Consider the following 21,137-nt stretch of genomic DNA (forward strand, 5'->3'; position numbering starts at 1 on the left):
GTAAATATCTGCTGAAACAATAAAAGTATACAGTTTGGACAAATAACCTTTCTTTTTTTAATGAATAAAACAGGGATACAAATAATGCCTACCTCAAATGAGAATTAAGGGAATTAATCCATCTAAAGCACTTCAAACCAGCCTGACACATAGTACATGATCAATGAAGGCTCCTATTGTAAGTGTTAAAAATTTGGCTTCTTCACTAGACTGTAAACTGAGAGAGAGAGAGAGAAAGAGAGAGATTTTTTATATCATCTTTTTACTTCCAGTAGCAATTTGACTGTCATATGATTGATATTCAGTGTTTGTTGAGTAGATAACTAAATAAATTATAGTGAAATTATAAGCAATATCTCTGCAAATATTTGTTAAATTTAAATGAATAGATTTCCATCCTGACTTTTCCCCCTGAGCTGCAGTTGGTGAATCTGCAGGGAGTAGTAGGATTATGTTGTACATTAGCTCATCACTTAGGCAGTAGAACCAGTAGTTTATTTTTATTGCCAGTTTTGGCTGAAACTTTGGGTATTGACAGCAGTGGCAACAATTTGGGGTGGATCATGAGTGTCTCAGGAGGTTCCTGAGAACCATTCCATTCATAGACAGTGCTTCACAGAAATGTGTCTCTGGCAAAAGGCGTACTTAGCAAAGGCGACAGCCATCAGAACAGACAGATATAGGACAAGGTGGAAGAGAAGGTCAAGAGAGAAACATACTCCTTGTTATGATCTGGATGTGAGGTGTCCCACCAAAGCTCCTGTGTTTAATGTGGAATGTTCAGAGGTGAAATGATTGGATTGTGAGAACTAACTGAATTAGACCATTCTAGATTGAACGGACTGATGAGGTGCTAACTGGAGGCAGGTGGGGTGTGGCTGGAGGAGGTGGGTCACTAGAGGTGTGCCCTGGAATGGTGCATCTTCCCTGTGCCCCCTTTCTCTCTCTCTCTTTCTCTCTTTGTTTCTTGACCCCACTATGAGCTGAGCAGATTTCCTGTTCTGTGCCCTTTTGCCATGATGACCTACAACATATTGGACCCAGGGCAAGGGAGTCAGCTATCTATGGGGACCTCTGAAACCATGAACCTCCAATAAACTTCCCCTCCTCTAAGCTGTCCTGGCTGGGTAATTTGGTCAGAGTGATGAAAAAGCTGACTAAAACACTCCTTGTTCACATTCTCAGGAAGCAGTGGGAAGGCTCAAAGGATCGTACTTTTAAACTTGAGCCCACCGTTGGACTTCCATGGACCACACAATTCTTCTGGTAAAATTAGAGAGTAGGACTGGATCCTACTCCAGAACTGTCTTACTCTAAATTTCCTGATTCTGTGGAAAGTTTTTATGAAGGCCCCAGTCTGATTAAGAATTTAAGGGTGTGGATTTAAGTGGAGACACTGGTGAAATGGAAGGGGATGTTATTGTAAGAACATGGGGCAGTGGCTGAATGGCATGTAGGATCTGTTTGTGAGAGGAGCTAGAAAATTATAGTAATTAAATAGAAAAAGGACTCAGAACCTACGTTTTAACAAAAGGCTTTCTGATCTCCTGGTTTGTGTGAATATATTTTATGTGAACTAAGTTACATTGTTGGCTATCAACATTGGGTGACTGATTTGTGAACCTTTCCCGTAACTGAGCCCTGAGAAACATCCAGTCATGCCCATAGGTAATGCAATGTGGCAAGAGGATTTGGACCTTGACAAAGTCTCTTGCCCAGTTTGGTTTCCGGAAAGGCTAACTTACCTAACTTGAGGATAAATCGAAAGCAGAAAATTAAAAACAAATAATAACCTCTGGTTACTGCTTATTTGATGAAATGTCATAGAAAACTATAAGACAATGGAGAATATTTTACCACTGAATCCAGAATACTGACTTCGGATCTTTGTCTTTTCCTGCTATGGTGTTCCAATAAGGCTAAATCCCTAAAAGAATGGTAGAATCATAGAAATATCTTTCTCTCTCTCTCTCTCTCTCTCTCTCTCTGAGTGTGTGTGTGTGTGTGTGTGTGTGTGTGTGTGTGTGTGTATGTGTGTATTTTGTACTCTGAGTATCTGCCTACACTACTCCCAATGACTACATTGGTTTTAGTTTTTTATAACAAATTACCACAGGAGTAATGGTTTAAAACAACATATTTATTATTGCACAGTTTCTCAGGATCAGAAATCTCAACCTAGTTTATCTGGGTCATCCACATAGGGTCTCATAAGACTGTAATTAATGTGTCAGCCAGGGCTGTGGTCTCACCCGGCGCTTGGCTGGTGAAGAACTTGCTTTCAATGGAAGAATGTAACATCTCATGGTTATGGACAGGGGATTTCTGTTTCTTCTTAGAATGTTATCCAGAGGCTGCCCTCAGTCCCTTACCATATAACCTCCCAACAGAGGACTCTATAACATAGAGCTTGCTCCTTTAAAACCAGCAAAGGAATTCTGTGTTTTCCTGTAGCTCACATTTCTTTATAGTTGTGACCTCAGTTTTTCCCATGTTATTCCTCTAAGGCAAGACAGAAATAAGGAGAACCAAGATGCAAAACTACTAAATGAAAATGTCTATGGTTACATAGAATAAGAATACAAGTTGATGGGTAACAAATTATTTACTAAATATTGGCTACATGTCAGGCACTGTGCTAAGAGCTTTAAGTCAGTCCATGTGTTTCAGCCTTGGTACAACCCTCTGAGTTAGGTATTACTCTACCTAAACTTAACAGAGGTGCAGGGATAGAGGATTAGAGAAGTTATATTACCTGCCTAAGATTTGCAGACAGGAAATGCACAGCCTGGATTAGAACACAGAGAGATCCAGAAGCCACTATAATTGCATTGTAGAGCTTTCCACTAGGACATAATGCTGCCCATGTTCAGGATTTTTTTTTTTTTTTTTTTTTTTGTCAGATACTTAAGTCACTGAAGTATTGCAAAAGAATAATTCTAATAGATTGCACCTTTAAAAATGCATTAATAAAATTGTGAGGTAACATTGTTTTTACTTGAACCAGGCTTTCTTATTTTTTTGAAGATATCTGAGAAAAATAGAAGGAAACCAGAATTTAGTAGGATTCGTACATATTATAAGCACATTTGCTGTGTACACATCCAAAAAGTCAAATATGAGTTCCTCAAAGTTGATAGAATATAACTTGTTCATTTTAAATAATGTAAAATATTTCTTTTAGATATTTTATTATTCCATAAAGCATGAAAAATCTGGAAAAGTAAGAATAGGACTGTTTTTCTAAACTATAAAACCATATGTAGATGGATCTTGTAGAGAGATGTACAAATTTAATTTGAGTGTTGGAAACACAAAACATGTAGGTGTGTGTGTGCGTTTCTTTTATATTTGCTGAAACCCAAAGAGCTATTCTGCAGGATGCTTTAACTTTGTGAGTACAGAGGAGAGATAAAATGCAGAGGTAGTCCGTTAAGGATTGAGCTGTTTTGTGAGTGGTGGAATGGAGCAGCTGTGGGATGGAGGTCAGCAGGGTGAGAGAATGACCTCCTGGGTCAGCTCCAGCCAAACATCCAGAAGCGTTGTGCCTTTCCCCACACTGTGTAAATGGAGAGTGGCAGAGTCCCCTAGCGGGAAGGACCTCTGAGCATGCCAAGCCCTCCCTTCATTTGCTGGAGAGTACACAAAGGTGCAGATAGGACAGGGTTGTGCATTAGACTCCCTTCGTAAGAGATATAATTTGCATTTTCTGAACTCGTATTGGAAAACTTCCTTAAACTTCCTGTTGTCCTTTCTCCTAAACTGTATTTGTATTATTATTATTTTTGTATACAGACCTCAATCCATGTCATCCAGCACTAGAGTTATTTGTGTATATGTCTCATTCTCCCTGGGATGCCTTTGATGACTTTTAATCAACTTTGACCTCTGCTCAGTGTCCAGCATGCGGCCTAAAAGAGGTGGACAATATATATTGGTTGAGTCAAATGAGAGGTATTTAAGTGTATCTCACATATTTTTCCCTTTGGAAAATATTTATTTGGAAGATAAATTTCCAGTCATTAGTTACAAAATTATTCAATTTTTTAAGGCTTTGAGGGCAATCTCTTCATTTGAGTAATCTGAATTGGTGAACAAATTCAAATCTACTATATCATTGCCCTTTATATTCCCTTTTCAAAAAAATTTTGCTTTGAGCTCTCAGGTGTACAGAACTTAAAATTTGCCATTTTAACTGTGTTTAAGTACAATTCATTGGCATTAGATACATTCACTTCCCTGTGCAACCATCACCACTGTCCATCTCTAGAACATTTACATCTTCTCCACCTGGAACTCTAACACTAACATGCTCTTCTTTCCTTCAGCCTCTAGTAACTACTGTTCTTTGTGAATTTTGACTTTTCCAGATGTCTCATATAAGTGGAACCATATAGCATTTGTCCTTTTGTGACTAATTCCACTTTATCCACATTATAGCACATAACAGAATTTTATTCCTTTTAAAGTCAGTTGTTGTCCAAAGACTTGGAAGTGTTTTTAGTCTCTATAGCGAGAGGTGGATTTTTCTTCCACACTTGTCCCTGGCCTTTTTTCTGGAATGATCTCCCAAAAGGATGTCCTGTCTTCTCCAGTGGTATTCTTTGGGGGAGCTGAGTAGCAAAACTGAGGCAATGTCAGTGCAACAGACGAGCACCTTCCATGTGGCCAGGGAGCACACAGTCTATTGAGGAAACAGCCAGCTACTGCAGTAACTACAGTGCCACCTGCCAGGGGCTGAAGGAGGACTGGGAGGGATCTGCAGCATCTGCTGACAACCCTGAGGAACTTTTGAAAGGTTCAAAGAAGAGGGCTTATTTCAAATGAGCCTGAAAGGAGAGAAAAGCATTCAAGGTAGAGAAGAAGGAATGGCATTCCCGAATGGTCTGAGCTCAGACCAGTGAAAACAGATGATTTGTTGAAAGAATTGCAAGAAGCAAGAATTTCTATGTGACTAGAAAGTGTAGAGAGTGGGAGAATGGCAGGAGGCTGAAAGGTGTTTGAACACTGTGCTCAGGAATTGCGGACCAGGAAATGTTGTTGGGCTGACCAGTTAGATCTGTGGTGGGTAAGTTGGAAGTGTGTAGGGATAGGGAAGGGGAGGTTGTGTGCTTGCCGCATTTTAGGCAAGAGATGCTGAGGCCTGCCCAAGGTCACGAGCAAGGGTCTGCTCATGGTGAGTAGTCGAGTTGTTGATAGCCACTCCCCCACATCCTGCCTATTTTTATGTTCTGAAAGTGTTATGTTTCAACTCCAGTTTAGAATTCTGTTTTTGGAAAATCTCCATCAGATATTTCCTTCTTGTAGCCATAGGGACGAGAACGAATTGACAAAAGGCAGCTCGACGGGTTCCTACCTTCAGGCTTTCACTCAGTAATGCACTTGCTAAGATAGTTTGTCCCAGTCTTCTACTGACCAAGTGATGTGGTATCTAACCACATCACTTAATTGTTAAGATTGTGAGTAATACAGCATAGCGGGAATATAACCAGTTAGAACAGATCAGCCAAGCTGCAGCGGAACTGTCCTCCTCGTCCCCTCGCGATCTCTTGCTAACAAAAGAGCTCAAACAAAACTTTCATACAAGTTTATAAGTTTGTGATTTGAAGAACAAAGCTGGGTTGGCCTCAGAAACCATTGACACAGCTGTTGGAGCCAATCTAATGGTCTGTAAAGAATTGACTTGGTTTTTTGTGAAGTGATTTGATAGTAAGCATAACGGGAAAGGCATAGTCTTGTCCATGTGCAGTTTATATTCTAAGCTGTAAAATGTCAGAAATTACTCTGGAACATTAGAAAAAAATGAATTCAATCAGTGTTTTAAAAAGTGATATTTAAGGAGGGACTAAAATACACAAATAGAGAAAGGGAAAATACTATGTGGTACAAGTATTGAAAGAAAAATACCTACTAGTCATTATTTGACTAGAAGCTGTTGAGGAAAAAGTGTTTAACTATACTAAAAATAATGTGAGTTTCAAGGAAAATAATCCTTTTACTAACCTTTGCATTAGTCAGTTCCTTATTATTCCCCCCTCCCATTTTAGTCACCACTTTAAAAAGATATATAAATATAGAAGACATTGGGATAAAAATAATTTCAGATGTGAAACGTGGATTTTAAAAGTAAAGGTTAGAGAAATTCGGAGATTAAAGTGGGCCAAATTTATCATTATCAATACTAAAAAACAAACAAACAAACAACAACAACCCCAAAAATATTCTCGTACACATCAGTAAGGGTGATCGATACCAAGAAGTGGAAAACACACAACGTACCCTTAGTGGAGGCTTAAGTTTTGAGGTAGACTTTGGGAAGAGATAGGTAATTGACTGTCCTGTGATATGAATCAACTCCTAGAACATATATTTCTAAGATTTTTGGAGAGAGAAGGGAGCAAAGGAGGAAAGGAGGCAGGGAGGGAGGAAAGCTGTCTTATCATTGCAAAGGATTTTTAGGCATCGCTCTGTATCTTTTAATCTTAGACTCTTGTTTGTTTCTTTCTTAGAAGTTATTACAACTTTCAGATGTTTTGTCTGTTTACTCGTTAGTTTTGTCTGTCTCGCGGTCACAAGGTGAGTACCACAAAAACAGGGACTGGGTCTTCTTAGTGCTTTCTGTGTTTCTACCATCAAGCTCAGGGTTGGTGCATAGTAGGCACTCAAGAAATATTTGTTGGATGGGTGAGTGAAGGCTGCCACGGTCACGAAGAGTGCAAAGAGCTGTCAGTGAATGGCGACCACTTAGAAGGGACCGGAGCCTGGAGGTGAAAGAAGTAAGGAAATCAGGAGAGGAGTGAATTCACACGGCCCTTTTTTCTTTCTTTTCCTGTTGTCGTTGCTCTTACATTATGCATGTGCCAAGAATGGGAGACATACTGTGTCATGTGAAAGATGGGAGACAAAATGGTCTCGAGCCCCACATGCTAGAAACAATTCATGATTTGCCACAGAGTAAAGTCTGTGAATTTTGTCTTAATTGGCCAAAGGCTCTCTAAAAAATTCAAGTTTTCTTTGTTGTTAAATCATCTGGAGATTCAAGTGGAGTGTGTGTGTTTCAAGCATGATTCCTGTATGTATATTCTGGCCTGGCCTTCAAATGGTTTTGAGCAGCTTTAGATGAGATTATCTGTGTTGGGATAATGGAGAAGTTTTGCAGCACGCTGCCTCTGTGCTTTGGACTTCAGCTCTTCTCTGCTTGAGTAGCCAAAAAAATATCTCAATTTAGTCTAGTCTGGTCTGCTGTAGTCTGACTTAAGGACATGAAGCCCCAGACCTTAGGACGCTTAACCTAATACTAACACACTAACGAAAGGGTAAAGCAAAATAGAAGAACACAAAAGCATTTCTCCCCAAACAAACAAATAGTCTTCCTCAAACCGCAATAATTCTACCTTGCACATTGTTCCACGGGATGGAGCTTTTCAGGGAGGCAGTTGACTTGAACCGCAGGGTTCCCTCATAATGAGAAAAATATTCCCAGGGGAAGATTACAGGGCAATCAGGACAGCTCAACCCGCTGTCAGCCCACCCAAACTCTCACCACGCTGTCTCTCCCCACCAGGGCAGAGCAGGCTGGGGCGAGTCCAGCTGCCTGTGTTTAAGTGCTTTTAACAGCTGGGAAGCACAGAAATGAAAGCAAGAGCCTTGACCTCACAAGCCTTTCCAGAGTATTCGAGAGACTTATCCGAGCATCAGGAGTCCCATCTTATGGATCCAACCCTGCACTTCCATGGATTCCTTGGACTGACATGGCTCAGAGGTGCCCTGAAGTTCCTCTCTGTGATCCCCTGCCAAGACCTCTTCAGGACAGGGATGATAAGGAGCCAGTGTTCCTCCTGCTGATGTGCATCAGCCTTGTATCCCAGTTCTCCATGTCCCCAGGCTCTGATTCCAGTTGGTGCAAAGAATGAAAATAACAATGCCTTCCATTTGTTAAGCAGCTCTTAAAATATTTGCTTTCGTTATCTCATTCCATCCTGATATCAGGCGTGTGAGAAAAAGCAGGGTGGCATTCTGATCGTCCTTGTGCACACGCAGAGAAAGCAGTGCACAGGGAGGTTAAGTTGCCCAGTTGGTGAAGGGCAGAGCAGGGACTAGACACCCTGTCTCTTCTCTGGGAAAGCCCGACTGTATCACATTGCAAGATTGTCTCTCATCAAACAGTCCTGAATAAAAACAGAAAAGAGCAGAGAGCCCGATGCTGGGAACTTTTGCTTCTACAGGCTGTTATTTGTTTTTCTAGAGTAAAATAGTGAATAGCCATGCTCTGAGCATCTGGTGGGCAGACCTCCTTGCCTCCTAGGTCACCCAGGCCTCATCTAGGTGGCACTGAGTTTTCTAATGACCTCATGTTTAGGTGCTAGAGAAGGAGGGGGCCAGCTGGACTGTCTTTTGTGAGCAGGACAGATGAGTAAGTCTTTCAGACCTGAGTACTATGGGGCTCTGAAATTTTCCGGGGGGCAGGAGAGTCACTGTATGGTTGCCTCCTTGCCTTTCTTGGCCCAGACTGTTAAAAGCCAGGTATTTCTAGGACAGTTGCTTTCATGGCTGTATCTGCTTGCTTTCTGATGGAGCATGTAATTTACCTTTCCAGGTCTATAAATGGAATCAGGGATAGAATCTTGACTCTGTTGGACATATGACCTGGTGGTTGGTTTTTCTTGTTTGGGGAGCCCTCTGCTTTGCAGTGAACAGTGTGTGCCTTCAGGTAGGCCTCTCTGCCAGAGAACTAACTCCTGTGTTTTTGCAAAGGAAGACAAACCTGTATTTTGTAGAAAGGACCTATTGTTCCCCCGGAGTGTTTGTGGCCAACTCCTTGGACTCCTTTGGCCGACTCTGAAGAAGGAATTGGAGTCAGAATGCTAATCACTGATTTGCACAGGCACCAACAGTCAAACCTCAGGGAACTCATAAGAAAGTAAACAACAGAGCTCAATTTCAGATTCTTGAAGAACAGCAGTGTAAAGAAGGCTAGAGAGGAAAACAATGTGTTGAGGAGAAAAAGAATTCTCATTCCCTGCTTCTCAGATGCATAGTTTTAAAAATAATAAAGAGATCGTGAGCTGTGGGCTCATTATCCACGAGCAGGACTGACGTTGTGGGAGCTTCCCTCTTAGAGGTGGTCTCCAAGCTTAGCATGGGAGTGTGCCTGTGGGAATCACGCTCTACCTGAACTGCCAGGATTTTGCTACCTGAGCTGGACATCGTTTTTGTTTATTCTGGTTGCATACTGCACTGCCATCGATCCAGCTCACGCTCTCACTTGTTCCCTCTTGTTCCAGACAGCAGGCTGGTGTTGAGAATTTTGTCATCATGAAGGAGTGTTTTCTTTTAAATGTCAGAAATTTTGGAATTGTTGGAAGCAATGTTTAGGCCCTAGTTGTGGGTCCCTGGGATGTTCTCAATGTGGTTTAACCCCCAGTGATTTTCCTTCTCTTACAGTAAGAAAGGAATTGTTTTCTCCACGATTGTTGCCCTCCAACCTCCTCCATATAGATTTATGTTCTTATCTGGGCCTTTCTTTGATTCTGTGCCAGCTACACAGGCTCCAAGCCTTATATGGGCAAGTGGCCAAAATGATCTGTCCTAGGGTACATCGTGGTGGAGAGGGCTTTGGCCATGGTGTGGGGACACTTGGCTGTCCTTATCCTTTGCCAGTGACTGACATTTCTCCTCACACAGCGTGTTTACCTGTTAGGACTGTACTGTGGCCATGGCCATTTTAATCCCAGCTACCCCTTCTACACTATGGTATATAAAGTGACCTTTTAGCAGAATCAGTTCATAAGCATGTGAAGTCTATTATAGTTCTCTCAGTCTGCCTTTAAGTTCGGTGAGTAGGGAAACTTGCCACTCCAGCATTCTGTTCTGCTCTTTCCCCAGGTGAACCTTTGTTTGCAGGGAGAGCAAGCTCTCTCACTGCAGCCTTGACCACTGTTAAGCAAAACTGAAATAAGTCAGAGCCAGAGTTCATGGGACAAATTGGAGCATTTCAAGTTCAGGGTTGGGAAGTCCTGATGAGGAAAGTTAATAAGAGCATAGATGGTTAAGGCAGCTGGCACTGTACTCTGCTGGGGAGCCCTGTTGCCTTTCCAGCTATTGACTAGACAGAGTGGGAAGCCCGCTGAATGATTGGAAATTTGCTTGGGGACATGGCTAAAGTGTCATGGGGCCATAACTGTTTTCTTGATTCATTTTGTTCCACTTGGGGCTTATGTGCCCTGCCCTTGCTAGGTTCTTTCCATTGGCTTCCTGCAGCCTGGGCATTTAGGTAGCCTAGATTTACCGCTGTTGTGAGTATGTCCCCTTCTACAAGCCTCTCAGTGTTCACACAGGGACTGGTTCTAGCACACTACTGCAGGGGATGGGTATTTCACTGTAGGGATATTTTAAAAATCAGATATGTGACCCTGCCTGGTTTGTGATCACTCAGACAGCATTTGGAGCTGTAAGCCTCTTGCATAATGCTGGAACCCAGTGCCACTCAAGCAACCCTGCTTTCCGCAGGTTCATTTTTGTTGTTCTTATCCCCATCCCCTTGTTTTTCAGCCATCAGTGAGTAATTATTGAGTTCCTTGGGTGCTCAGCCAGACTCTGGGAGAATAAAAAGTTGTGTACAGAGCTGCCCCAGAGTTTATGGGACTTAAAGTCCATTTGAGGAGGCAAGCCCTGAGCACGTGGAAAGCCAGGTAGCAATATCAGGCCGTGAGGAGAGGAGACAGTATGACCCGCGAAAGGAAAATCTGTCTGGAATGGTCAGGGGCAGTTTCCTTGATGTGTGGATTCTCTCACCTGGCCTGGAAAATTGATTCCCCCCGCTTTTCTCTTGTAATATTTGATATAAACACAAGAAAATACGTGTGTGACTTAGAAAGCAAAGGGATAAAATGAATGCCTATGAATTTTTCACCCAACTTAAGGACTTAACACTATTGCCCTGCTTTTGTGCCACTAGTACCCTCAGTTTACCCTCACCTGCCTACCCCCATTGTTTTGAATATTGTTCTCTTATTCCCTTCTGCCTCTTTTTGAAAGTCTTAGTAGAACTCACATGTTTTCTCTGGAGACCTTACAATTTTCTATGATATGGGATCTCTGAGAGCAAAACACCTAGGGTATAGGTGATAGGTAATTTCATGTGTCTACTTAGCTGGGCTACAATGCCCAGATATTTGGCCAAACATTATTCTGGATGTTTCTGTGAAGGTGTTTTTTGGGATGAGATTAACATTTAAATCAGTGGACTTCGAGTAAAGCAGATTGCCCTCCATATCGTGGATGGGTATATATCTATATAATTACAGACACGAGTGCATTTTGGGTTTGTATGTGCATGCGTGCGCGCGCACACACACACACACACACACACATACATTATCTGTTTTATTTCTCTGGAGAACCCTGACAAATACAGCACATCACTTCTCTGCATGCCACATAGATAGCGTTACAAAATTGATTTGCAGATCAGCAGTATGTTAGTCATATTCCAGGAAGGCGTTTGGATGATTCTGACCTAGGCCATGAAAGAGAAACTTTGACTCTCTGTAAAGATACAGCCAATGCTTTCACCTTTTCTGTTCTGCTCCCTGCCCCACCTCTAAAACCTCCATGACTGATTGGGTGCTCAGATACCCCCTGCCCTGACCACATGTTCACCCATCCCATTCCCATGCACTTGCACACTCACAGCTGTGCTTGCCCATGCCTTCTGTGTGGAGCCCTGGTTATGCTTGTCACTAGGGGAGACGTTATCCTCCTCCGAGCTCCGGTCTCCTCACATGTCCAGGATCGAGGGAGTCACCAGTCTGTAGTGTGTGTTGCCATGTGCCACATATGAATCCAGGTGCTATTATCCTGTGTTGGTGACACTACCACCCAATGGTAGCTACAATCAAGATACTCACTCTGCAGGGAGAAGAGGGCAAGGAAGTCATAGAAATGGGCTGTGAATCCAAGTAGTCTGACTTCACGGCCCCTGCTCCTGGGACTTTTAAAGCATATAAACTAGAAAGGACTATACTAATATCTACTGCTATTATTAAAATGTGCCCATTGCCTTGGGGTCCCTGAGCTGAGAGTAGGAGCATTTTCAGAGCTGATCCAGGCTAATGAGGTCATTGGTAGGGATGCATTGCTCTTCTTAGAAAGCTTTAGTTCTTCAACATGTGCCTCATATTTGGTGGCTGCAGTTCCTCAGCCCCAGTTAGAGTCCTCTGGAGGCCATTGGGACAGGATGTTAGTGGGTGGTTAGGGTAACAAGCCTCCTCTCAGGTCTCAGCAAGAAAACCATCCCCTCCTTTGTGTTTGAACACCCCTTGGGGGCTGCAGGGGAGCCCTTGGAAGCCCCATACTTGACTCAGGTGAGGACCCATGAGTGTGGAGGGCTAGGGGCCTCAGCAGGCTAGTGAATATTTGGCATTTCCTCTCCCACTCCAGGACCACAGCAAATGTTAAGTAATCATAGCACTCTTCAGTGGGACCACTCCTAATCGATTGTGTTGGGCAAATAGCATGAAAGGTCTTTGCCCATCCTTGAGGAGTCCGGCAGTCCCTGGAGAATGGAGCCTGGCTTTGAGTTTTACCTCTGCTTCCCAGTTTCCTTTCCCAACCATCCTTCTCCAGATTTTCAATATGGACTCAGTCCATTGTTATTTCTGTAGTGTTTTTAACTCTTTCCCTGTCTGGTAAGAAGGGATGTGATACCACACAACCCATTCCCTCCTCTTTTCATGGGGTCTAATTCAGTTTTTTATTAATGGAAGTACATTCAGAGACTGCACATCAAGTGCTCTAGGAGTTTCTCTGTGAGGTTGGTCCTCTGTATGCCGATTATGGAGAAAGCAGAAGTTATTCCATTCTCTTCTCTTCATATATCCCTGTCCAGTCCTTTGTCTTCTGAAGTTGCATGTAGACATGAGTATCTAGGCATATATATATATATTGTGTGTGTGTGTGTGTGTGTGTGTGTGTGTGTGTGCGCTGCTGAGGATTGAACCCAGGGCCTTGTGCATTCAAGGCAAGCACTGTACTAACTGAGTTATAGCCCCAGCCCCTCTAGACCTATCATTTCTGACCCCAGGTTCCTTTTTTAAATAGTGTGCATATTTGTGTGTGCCCTGGTTTTCCATGTCAGATCCACAGTGCTCCCTCACTTTCTAATCATTCTTCTTAAAGCATTTTCAAATGTTACTCAAACGAGGGAACAATGGTCCCTGGGTCCTGTGACTTGAAGATGAATAATGCAGAGAGGATTATTCGTCTGAAGTCATGATTTATATGTCATTTCCTTGCTTTCTTATTTTTTGAACCAGAAAGTATTTTGATCAACATTTTTGAGGAAGAATTGTATGGTATTTCCCAACCTTCTCCCGTGGGTGGAATTGCATCACTGAATCACTTTTCTCTATTTTTTCCCCCATTTTCTGTCTCCTGTTTTGTCAGGACACCAGCAGACTCCAGCTTTCTTCCATATTTTTTAACCCTGAAATTTTAGCCTGGCATCTGTGATTGTGTTAGTTTCCCATTATTATTTTCTAGCCTAACAGAGAAGCTGCATAAAAACAAAGCATTTTGTTGAGACCTCAGGTGGAGGTTTGAGCCCTGGTAAATGTTGACTTTCCTGCCTCACTTTTAAGCAGTTTCAGAGACCAAAAGGACAGTAATCTCATCCACTGTAGACAAAAGTGTATTTCTTTTATTCACCTTAGTCCTTATTTCATTTACCTGATCCATCTTAAGGGATAGAAGTCCTGTTCAAAAGAGTCCAACATTCCACATGTGCACAGATTTTTAGCATTTTCACCTGGTCTGAGATTTAAGAAGAAATGCCAGCTCTCACAAAGTCCTGTGTGGAGTAAAGACCTAGTGCCAGTCTGAGCCCAATCCCTTAGAAATGTGGCCTTGGAAAACCTCTCAAAGATGCATCACCACCTTTGCGGGGGAATTATTAGTTGTGCCTGTCTGGATTAGTCAGGGTTTCCCAGGGCAACAGAGCCCATCAGAGATCCATGTTGATATTGATATCGATAGATAGATGAGGGTGTGTGCGTGCGCGCGTGTGCGTGCGCGTGTGCATGCAAAAAGGAGGGAGTCAGATAGATTGGTTTATTTAAAGGGATTGGCTTTTGCAGCCTGGAGACAAGGGAAGGGCTGATGTTGCAGCCTCAGTTCGAAGGCTGTCAGGAGCCTGGACTTCTTCTTGGAGGGCCTCAGTCTTTTTCTTTCAAGGATGAGAGCCGCCCACTTTACAGACAACAGTCTGCTTTACTCAAGGTCTACTGATTTAAATGTTCACCTTATCTCAGAAGTGTCTTCATGGCACATCTAGGCTGGTATTTAACCAAATATCAGGTACCTTGGCCTGGCCAACTTAATGGTTAATATCCGTTAACCACCCGCCGTGTCTCAGAGCTTTTGTGAGCACTACAAGTGAGTCACCAGACAAGGGCAGGCATGGCAGAGGCTGCTTCTGCCTTTTCCCTGTCTCCTGCACTGCTTTTCTTCTCTCCCTCACTTTGTCTGACATCCGCCCTCCTTTCCTACCTACTGCCTGAGTTGTTAGAGGTGAGAATAAGGGAGAGTAGCCAGATGAGTGATTACTTTATAGTGGCAAGAGGACGGGTCTTGAAGTCATGCTGGGCTTATTCTAGCTCTTCCACAATCATAGGCAAGTGAACACACCTCCGTGAGCCTCTGAGCACTTACTCTAAAGTGGGGAATGATGCTTCTGTCTGATACAGTTCTTGTGACCTAACATACACATGTGCATGTCCCTCAATTCCAGATGTTTGGTAATTGCCCATCTTAGAGTGTTTTCAGATTTATTCATTTTATTATTATTATTTTTTTTAGAGAATTTTGATCTTTATTTATTTATTTATTTTTAGTTTTCGGCGGACACAACATTTTTGTTTGTATGTGGTGCTGAGGATCGAACCTGGGCTGCACGCGTGCCAGGCAAGCACGCTACTGCTTGAGCCACATTCCCAGCCCCATGTTTTCAGATTTAAATGATTGCTCTTATTGATCTGCTTTAGGCTTTGGGTGCCTAAACTTCCCATCGAGATTAGATTAGTTATTTTATTATGATTGTAAACTGTAGTTTCCATAAAACCTAGTGAATGTCCATTGCTTCCTCAAACATGCCAAGCATACTCCTATCCCAGGGCCTTTGCATGTGCTGATTCCTCTATATGGAGCTCAGATAACTGCATGGCTTGTTCCTGAACTTCTTTTGGGGCATCTGCTCAAATGTCACCCCTCAGGAGGACTTTCTTTGACCTCCCTTCATTAAGTAGTACACACTCTTACTTTCTGTTAAGCTTATCTTTTTTTTTTTAATTCATAGTATCATTTTCTCCCATTAGAAGAGTGATTCTCAACCTTGGATGTTTATTAGAACAATCTTGGGAGCTTTTAAAAATCTAAATGACATACTGCACTCCAGAACAATTAAGTCAGAAACTCTGGTGAAGAGACCCAACTATTAGTATTTTAGGTGACCCCTGCATGCAGCCAAGGTTGAGAACCAGTGTCTAGTTTAGAATCTTACTACTAAGAGAATGTGCCTATGTAGCATCTGCATCACCTGGGAGTTTATGCGAAACGCAGGTTCTTGGACCTACCCTACTACACCTACCAAATCCAGTTCTGCTCTCTGCAAGATCCCCAGAAGATTCACTTGACATTGGAACTTGGGGTACACTGCACTAACATGTAAACTGGGGGCTCCTTTTTGCTTGTGGCTGCATTCTTAGTGTCAGAAAAGCCCTTAGCACAGAATAAATGCTCCATAATGAATGAATGAATGAATGAGTGATTGAATGAGTGAAATTGGAGCTAGAAGAAGACAGGTAATAAGGAAAAGAGGTCAGAGAGAGTGGGGTGGGGACAGGAAGAAAACAGCTGTGCCAAGTTGCTGGCACAGGTGTAACCAGTGGTGCTCTTCCCTGCTCCCTGCTCCCAGCTCCCAGTCGAAACTCAACCAGCCTCATGTCCAGCATCTCCTGGGCTTTACTTCAGTTTTCTGGGCTTTCCAAAATGATAGCTGACTAATCAAAGATATTGTGATAATGAATTGCCTAACTACCAAGTCCTGCTTCTTCTCTCCAAGCACAGATTTGATTAGGGGCCTGCTGAAACCAATTAACCAATTAAGTAAATAATTCAGTAAGACTTTATGGACTACCTACTGCATGCATGGCTTAACACACAGGCTCAAGAGACTAAGAACCAAAGATGATAAGATGCAACTTACAGTCCAGCTATAGAGACAGACATTACAGAAATTATTATCTGAGGCTAAAAAAACAAAAAAAGTCAGTGCTGTACATTAGTCGTAAGACATTGGTAGGCATGTAGGTAGACTGCTGTGGAAGGTCGATTGTAAGTGATTGATTCAGATTGAGGAATCAGAGTAACCCTCCTTGTGGAGTGGGCAGGAGACATTTGAGTGGGTATGTGAGTGCTTAGGACACAGAGCACAGGAGGTGTGCTCATGGGTTTGGGCTATCACAAGGGCAGTTAGAAAGTAGTGATGATATTGAAGGACAGTTGGTTCTGTGTTTTAACAAGTTGGTTGTTGGTGGTGGGAGGTGGCTTAGAGAAAGGTTCTGTGTGATTAGATGACTGGCCTGACCTTGTGCAGTGCTTGTGGGCTGTAAAGTGTGGATAGTTTTGAGTGTTTCAAATGTGAAAGATCACATCATCATCTTCTTCTTCTTCTTTTTTTTTTAATTTAACCCAAATAAGAATGAATTCTTGGAGGGATATACAGTTTTATAATTTTATGAATATTTACACTGAAAACTGAAATATTATGAAATTATACATCATTTCTTTTTCTTTGGCCATCAGATAGACTGGGTTAGTGGAGTTGAGCTCTCTTGTTTTCTTCTAATTTTGAGTTAGGATGGACCCTAGTGATTATTTATTTTGAAAATGAAAGAACGCAAAACCAAGATATAAAGTGATCATCATGAATGGAAGTCCTGCTAACCATTATTGGATTAACAGCACTCCCTATTATCTTTGGGGGAAATGTTCCCCAATATCACTGTGGATGTCTGACACCATCCACAGTACCAAACCATGTATAAAATCATGTCTCATAATGACATGGGGTATGTTCTGATAAATGTGTTGTTAGGCACATTTATTTATTGTTGTGTGGACATCATAAAGTGTACTTACACAAACAGATGGCTATGACATCACTAAATTATTATTATTTTTGGGTGCTGGGAATTGAACTCAGGGATGCTTAACCACTAAGCCACATCCCCTTTTTATTTTTTTATTTTGAGACAGATTCTCACTAAATTGCTTAGGGCCTTAGTAAGTTGCTGAAGCTGGCTTTGAACTTGAGATCCTCCTGCCTCAGAATCCCGCGTCGCTGGAATTACAGGCCTGCGCCATGTCTAGCATAAATGACATAATCTTATGGACACTCTGTCCATTGTTGACTGAAATGTTAGGTGGTGCATGACTGTACTGTGTTTTTTCCAATACAGTATACCTTTGATAAAGTTTAATTTATAAATTAGACACAGTAAGAGATTAACAGCAATAAAAAATGACAAAATAATCATAACAATATGCCATAATAAAAGTTGTTTAAAACTTGTGAATTGTTTATTTCTGGAATTTTCCATTTCACGTTTTTGGACTGCAGTTGACCCCAGGTAACAGAAACTGAGGAAAGGGAAACTGCAGATAAGAGGCCTACTGTTTATTCATTGAGGGCCCAGTGGTTTATATACACATTGACTCCTTTGATCCCAACAATGATCCTGTGAAATAGGGGATGTTATTTTTGTTTTAAAGATGAGGAAACCCAAAACTCCAGGAGGTTAAGTAGCTTACCTAAGGTCACACGGCTGATAAGTGGCTTCCCTGAGATTTGAACCCAGGTCCATTCTGCCTGCATTGTGTTCTTCATGCTGTTCCCTGTTGCCCTCTGAATCTTATAAAGCAGGCCAGGCATTGTTTTTCTTATTTTTGATCAAAGTTTGGTTTTCTCTGAATATCATGAATTGAGGATATGACAGCTGAATTCTCTCTGTAACTTTGGTCATAATTTCGCAATGAGATCTTTGAAAGTGAAGGCTTCAAGTTCCTTAAAATAACTTAATTAGGAGAGAGGATAGAGGAAGATTAACTCCAATCAGATAATTTCTCTTAGGTTTCTTACAATAATCAACAAATATTCAGTGTTGAGGGTGTGGCTACTCTCAGCTACTTGGGAGGTTGAGGCAGGAGGATCGCAAGTTCAAGGCCAGCCCAGGTAACTTAGGGAGACCCTGATGCAAAATAAAAATTACTGGGGTTGTGGCACGGAGGTAGATCATCTGCCTAGCCTATGCAAGGACCTGGGTTCAATCCTTAGGAGAGGGAGGAGAATAGTTTTCAGCAATTCTTTTTTCACATGCATAGGAGAGCTCAGGGAAGAGCAGTGTCATTTGATCTGACTGTATCAAGCATGCAGTGGGTCTTGGTTCCAGGGAAGTTGCTGGGTACTCTGGGTCTGATACCAGAAAGCTGAAAGAAAGCAACATCTTGCTTATCACCCTTGTGTTTAAGACCACTTGGAACCAAATACGTGGAGATTGGGGCAATGGTCTGATGAATCAGAACTGATTTATGACCTGAGTGAGTGGGCTCCATTTGGGCTGGTTCCGAATTTGATCTACTTTGAGCTGGAATTGGTGGACATGGGCAGAACAGAACTGTGGTTCTTCTTTTTTCGTCCCCTGTTTTAGGAATCCTCTGAGGATGCCCACAGCAGCAGCTGGGCCCCCTTGGACATCTCCACAACATTGTCTGTGATATAACGGACCCACACAGGATGGTCACTCTTTCCCCTTCTAGCTCTTACAGTCTGTGATTTTTCTTTTCCATGGTGGGTGAAATAGCATTTTGAGCTGCTGCAGTAATCTGTCCCTGTTGTGATCTCGGTGATTCAACCCCTTGTTCGTGTCATCCAGTACTAAGCACAGCCCCAGTGGCCTTAAAGCAGTTGTTCACAGTCCATAAGCTGCTCAGCCACTTATCCCAGCCTTATGAACAGGTAGAGATTCCTGTCTCTTAGATCTAAAATAATGGAGGTGATTTTGATTCTAAGGGTCAAAGGGCCAATGTGGTAAACAGCAGGCTCTCATCTGAGCAGGTGCTTTGGAAGATGGTGCCAGGGTATTTTGGGCCTGCAGGGCTCGCAGCTGGCTGTTCCTGAGCCTCAGGGAAACCTTTATTCTGCCTGTGTGGTTGCTCATCCCGCCCTGTGTGTTAAGGTTGTGAGCTTACTCCAAAGATAGCAGTGTCTGCTCAGCTACACCCATCCCCCCCCCCCCCAAAAAAAAAAAAAAAAAAAAAAAAAAAGGCAGGCAAGTAGCTCCTCTTTCCTAAGAATGCACCAACCCGGAACTCAGGGTGCCGTGTTTTCAGCTTTGGTGGCAATTGCTTCAGCTCCCTTATTTCATCACCCATTAGGATGCATAGGCGGCTCTAAATGACACACAGGCCATAAAACATACCTGCTTCCTGCTGATTTCACTGTTCTGGAGGAGAGGCCATGCACAGGGATTAAGACAGACCAAAGTAACAAGCAGGATGCTAGGGTGCTATGGAATGTTCACTTCTAATAAGTAAATAACTGCTTTTTGTTAACAGCTGTTGTGCCCTGTAGTATAATGCAGTAATACTGTGTTGTGTTTTTTTTTTTTTTTTTTTGTGTGTGTGTGTGTGTGTGTGTGTGTGAAGGAGCATCCATTCATCCATCTCTAGCTGTCATGAACACTGATACAAAGCCTCCCCCCATGTGCCTGCATGTGATCACAAGACAGTTATGGAAGCATTCCGTTTAAAAACACTTGGGGATGGGCTGGGGATGTGGCTCAAGCGGTAGCGCGCTCGCCTGGCATGCGTGCGGCCTGGGTTCAATCCTCAGCACCACATACAAAGAAAGATGTTGTGTCTGCCGAAAACTAAAAAAACAAAAACAAAACAAAACAAAACACTTGGGGAAGCATTTCCAAAGCCACTTCTTAGAGATTATACTTTGGATTTTACTCCTAAAGCTTATTATTGTTGATGTTCAGTCAGGGATTTGTACCCAGGGACTCTAGACTGTGACTGGCTCCTAGCATTTCCCATCTCTGGTCCTGATTATCCAGAATGCTGGGGACTGACCTTGAGTTCCTCTACCTCCACCAGTTCTCCAGCTGAGCCTGGACTTTCAACGGAGCATGAACTACCTGGAAGTTGAATTCTTGCAATCTGTAGTCTCCACAGCCCTTTATCTCAGGCAGATCTCTTTCTTTCAAGCTGAAAAGGACAAACAAATAGAATACCACCTTTAGAACAGACTTCTGTAAAACCTAGGGGGGAAGCCAGACTTTTTATAAATTAGAGAGAGAGAGAGAGAGAGAGAGAGACCCATAATTAAATATTTTACATAGATACGGAGAGTTTTCAAAAAATGCTGCTCTAAAATAGGCATTGCTTCTGCGTACATTTGGGAGGCCCTTGTGGTGCCTGGATTGGTCCTCGTTGACTGCTTTCAGGCACTTTGTGCTTCTGCATGCTGACCAGCTCCCTCCCCTCAGCCTAAAGCCCCACAGAGTGCTTGATCACAGCTTCTCTTGGCACAGCTTACCATAATTGCTAGATGTTTTGAAGTGACTTTGACCAGCTTCATAACTGGTGGGACCAGTGCAAAAAGAAAATGCAGGGCCTTTTGTTTAAAAATTATGGAAATTTCAGGACAGCCACAGCAGAGCAGTGAACCAGTGCAAATGTGCAGACTGCACAGGTCACATGCCTATGCAGCGGCTGGTGCTCAAAACCGTGTGTTGGAAGAAGCAGGAGTAGGGCTCTGGCTGCCCCACGACACTCAGTCCAATCACTGTGAGAGCTTCTGGCAGATCCCTGCCCCATGATTCAGAAAGAGTCACTCAGACAGGAATTGCCCAGGGTCTGGGCTTGCCTATTTTTTCTGAAGTTGTTGCGGCTGTGCAGAATGTATGTGCGTAGTGTTCATACAGTCTATTAGGGCGATCAGTGTGGTTTCCCTGGCATCCAACTGGAAGCAGACCAGATTGAATCAAAGATGTTGATGATACCCAAGGACTGGCCAA

General features: G+C 42.7%; 1 protein-coding gene across 4 annotated transcripts in view; it reads left to right on the forward strand.

The window, feature by feature from the left end:
- Etv6 (ETS variant transcription factor 6) overlaps positions 1-21,137 on the forward strand; it is a 225,147-nt gene that overhangs the window by 42,036 nt on the left and 161,974 nt on the right. The window contains exon 1 of one of the 4 annotated variants that reach the window (XM_076854128.1): positions 1,250-1,266. The exons of the other annotated variants lie outside the window; for them this stretch is intronic. The gene's annotated coding sequence lies outside the window, so the exon portion shown is untranslated. Of the gene's footprint in view, positions 1-1,249; positions 1,267-21,137 lie in introns of those variants that run through there. 4 annotated transcript variants of the gene reach the window in all.

This window comes from Callospermophilus lateralis, chromosome 4 (assembly GCF_048772815.1).
Source record: "Callospermophilus lateralis isolate mCalLat2 chromosome 4, mCalLat2.hap1, whole genome shotgun sequence".
NCBI lineage: Eukaryota > Metazoa > Chordata > Mammalia > Rodentia > Sciuridae > Callospermophilus > Callospermophilus lateralis.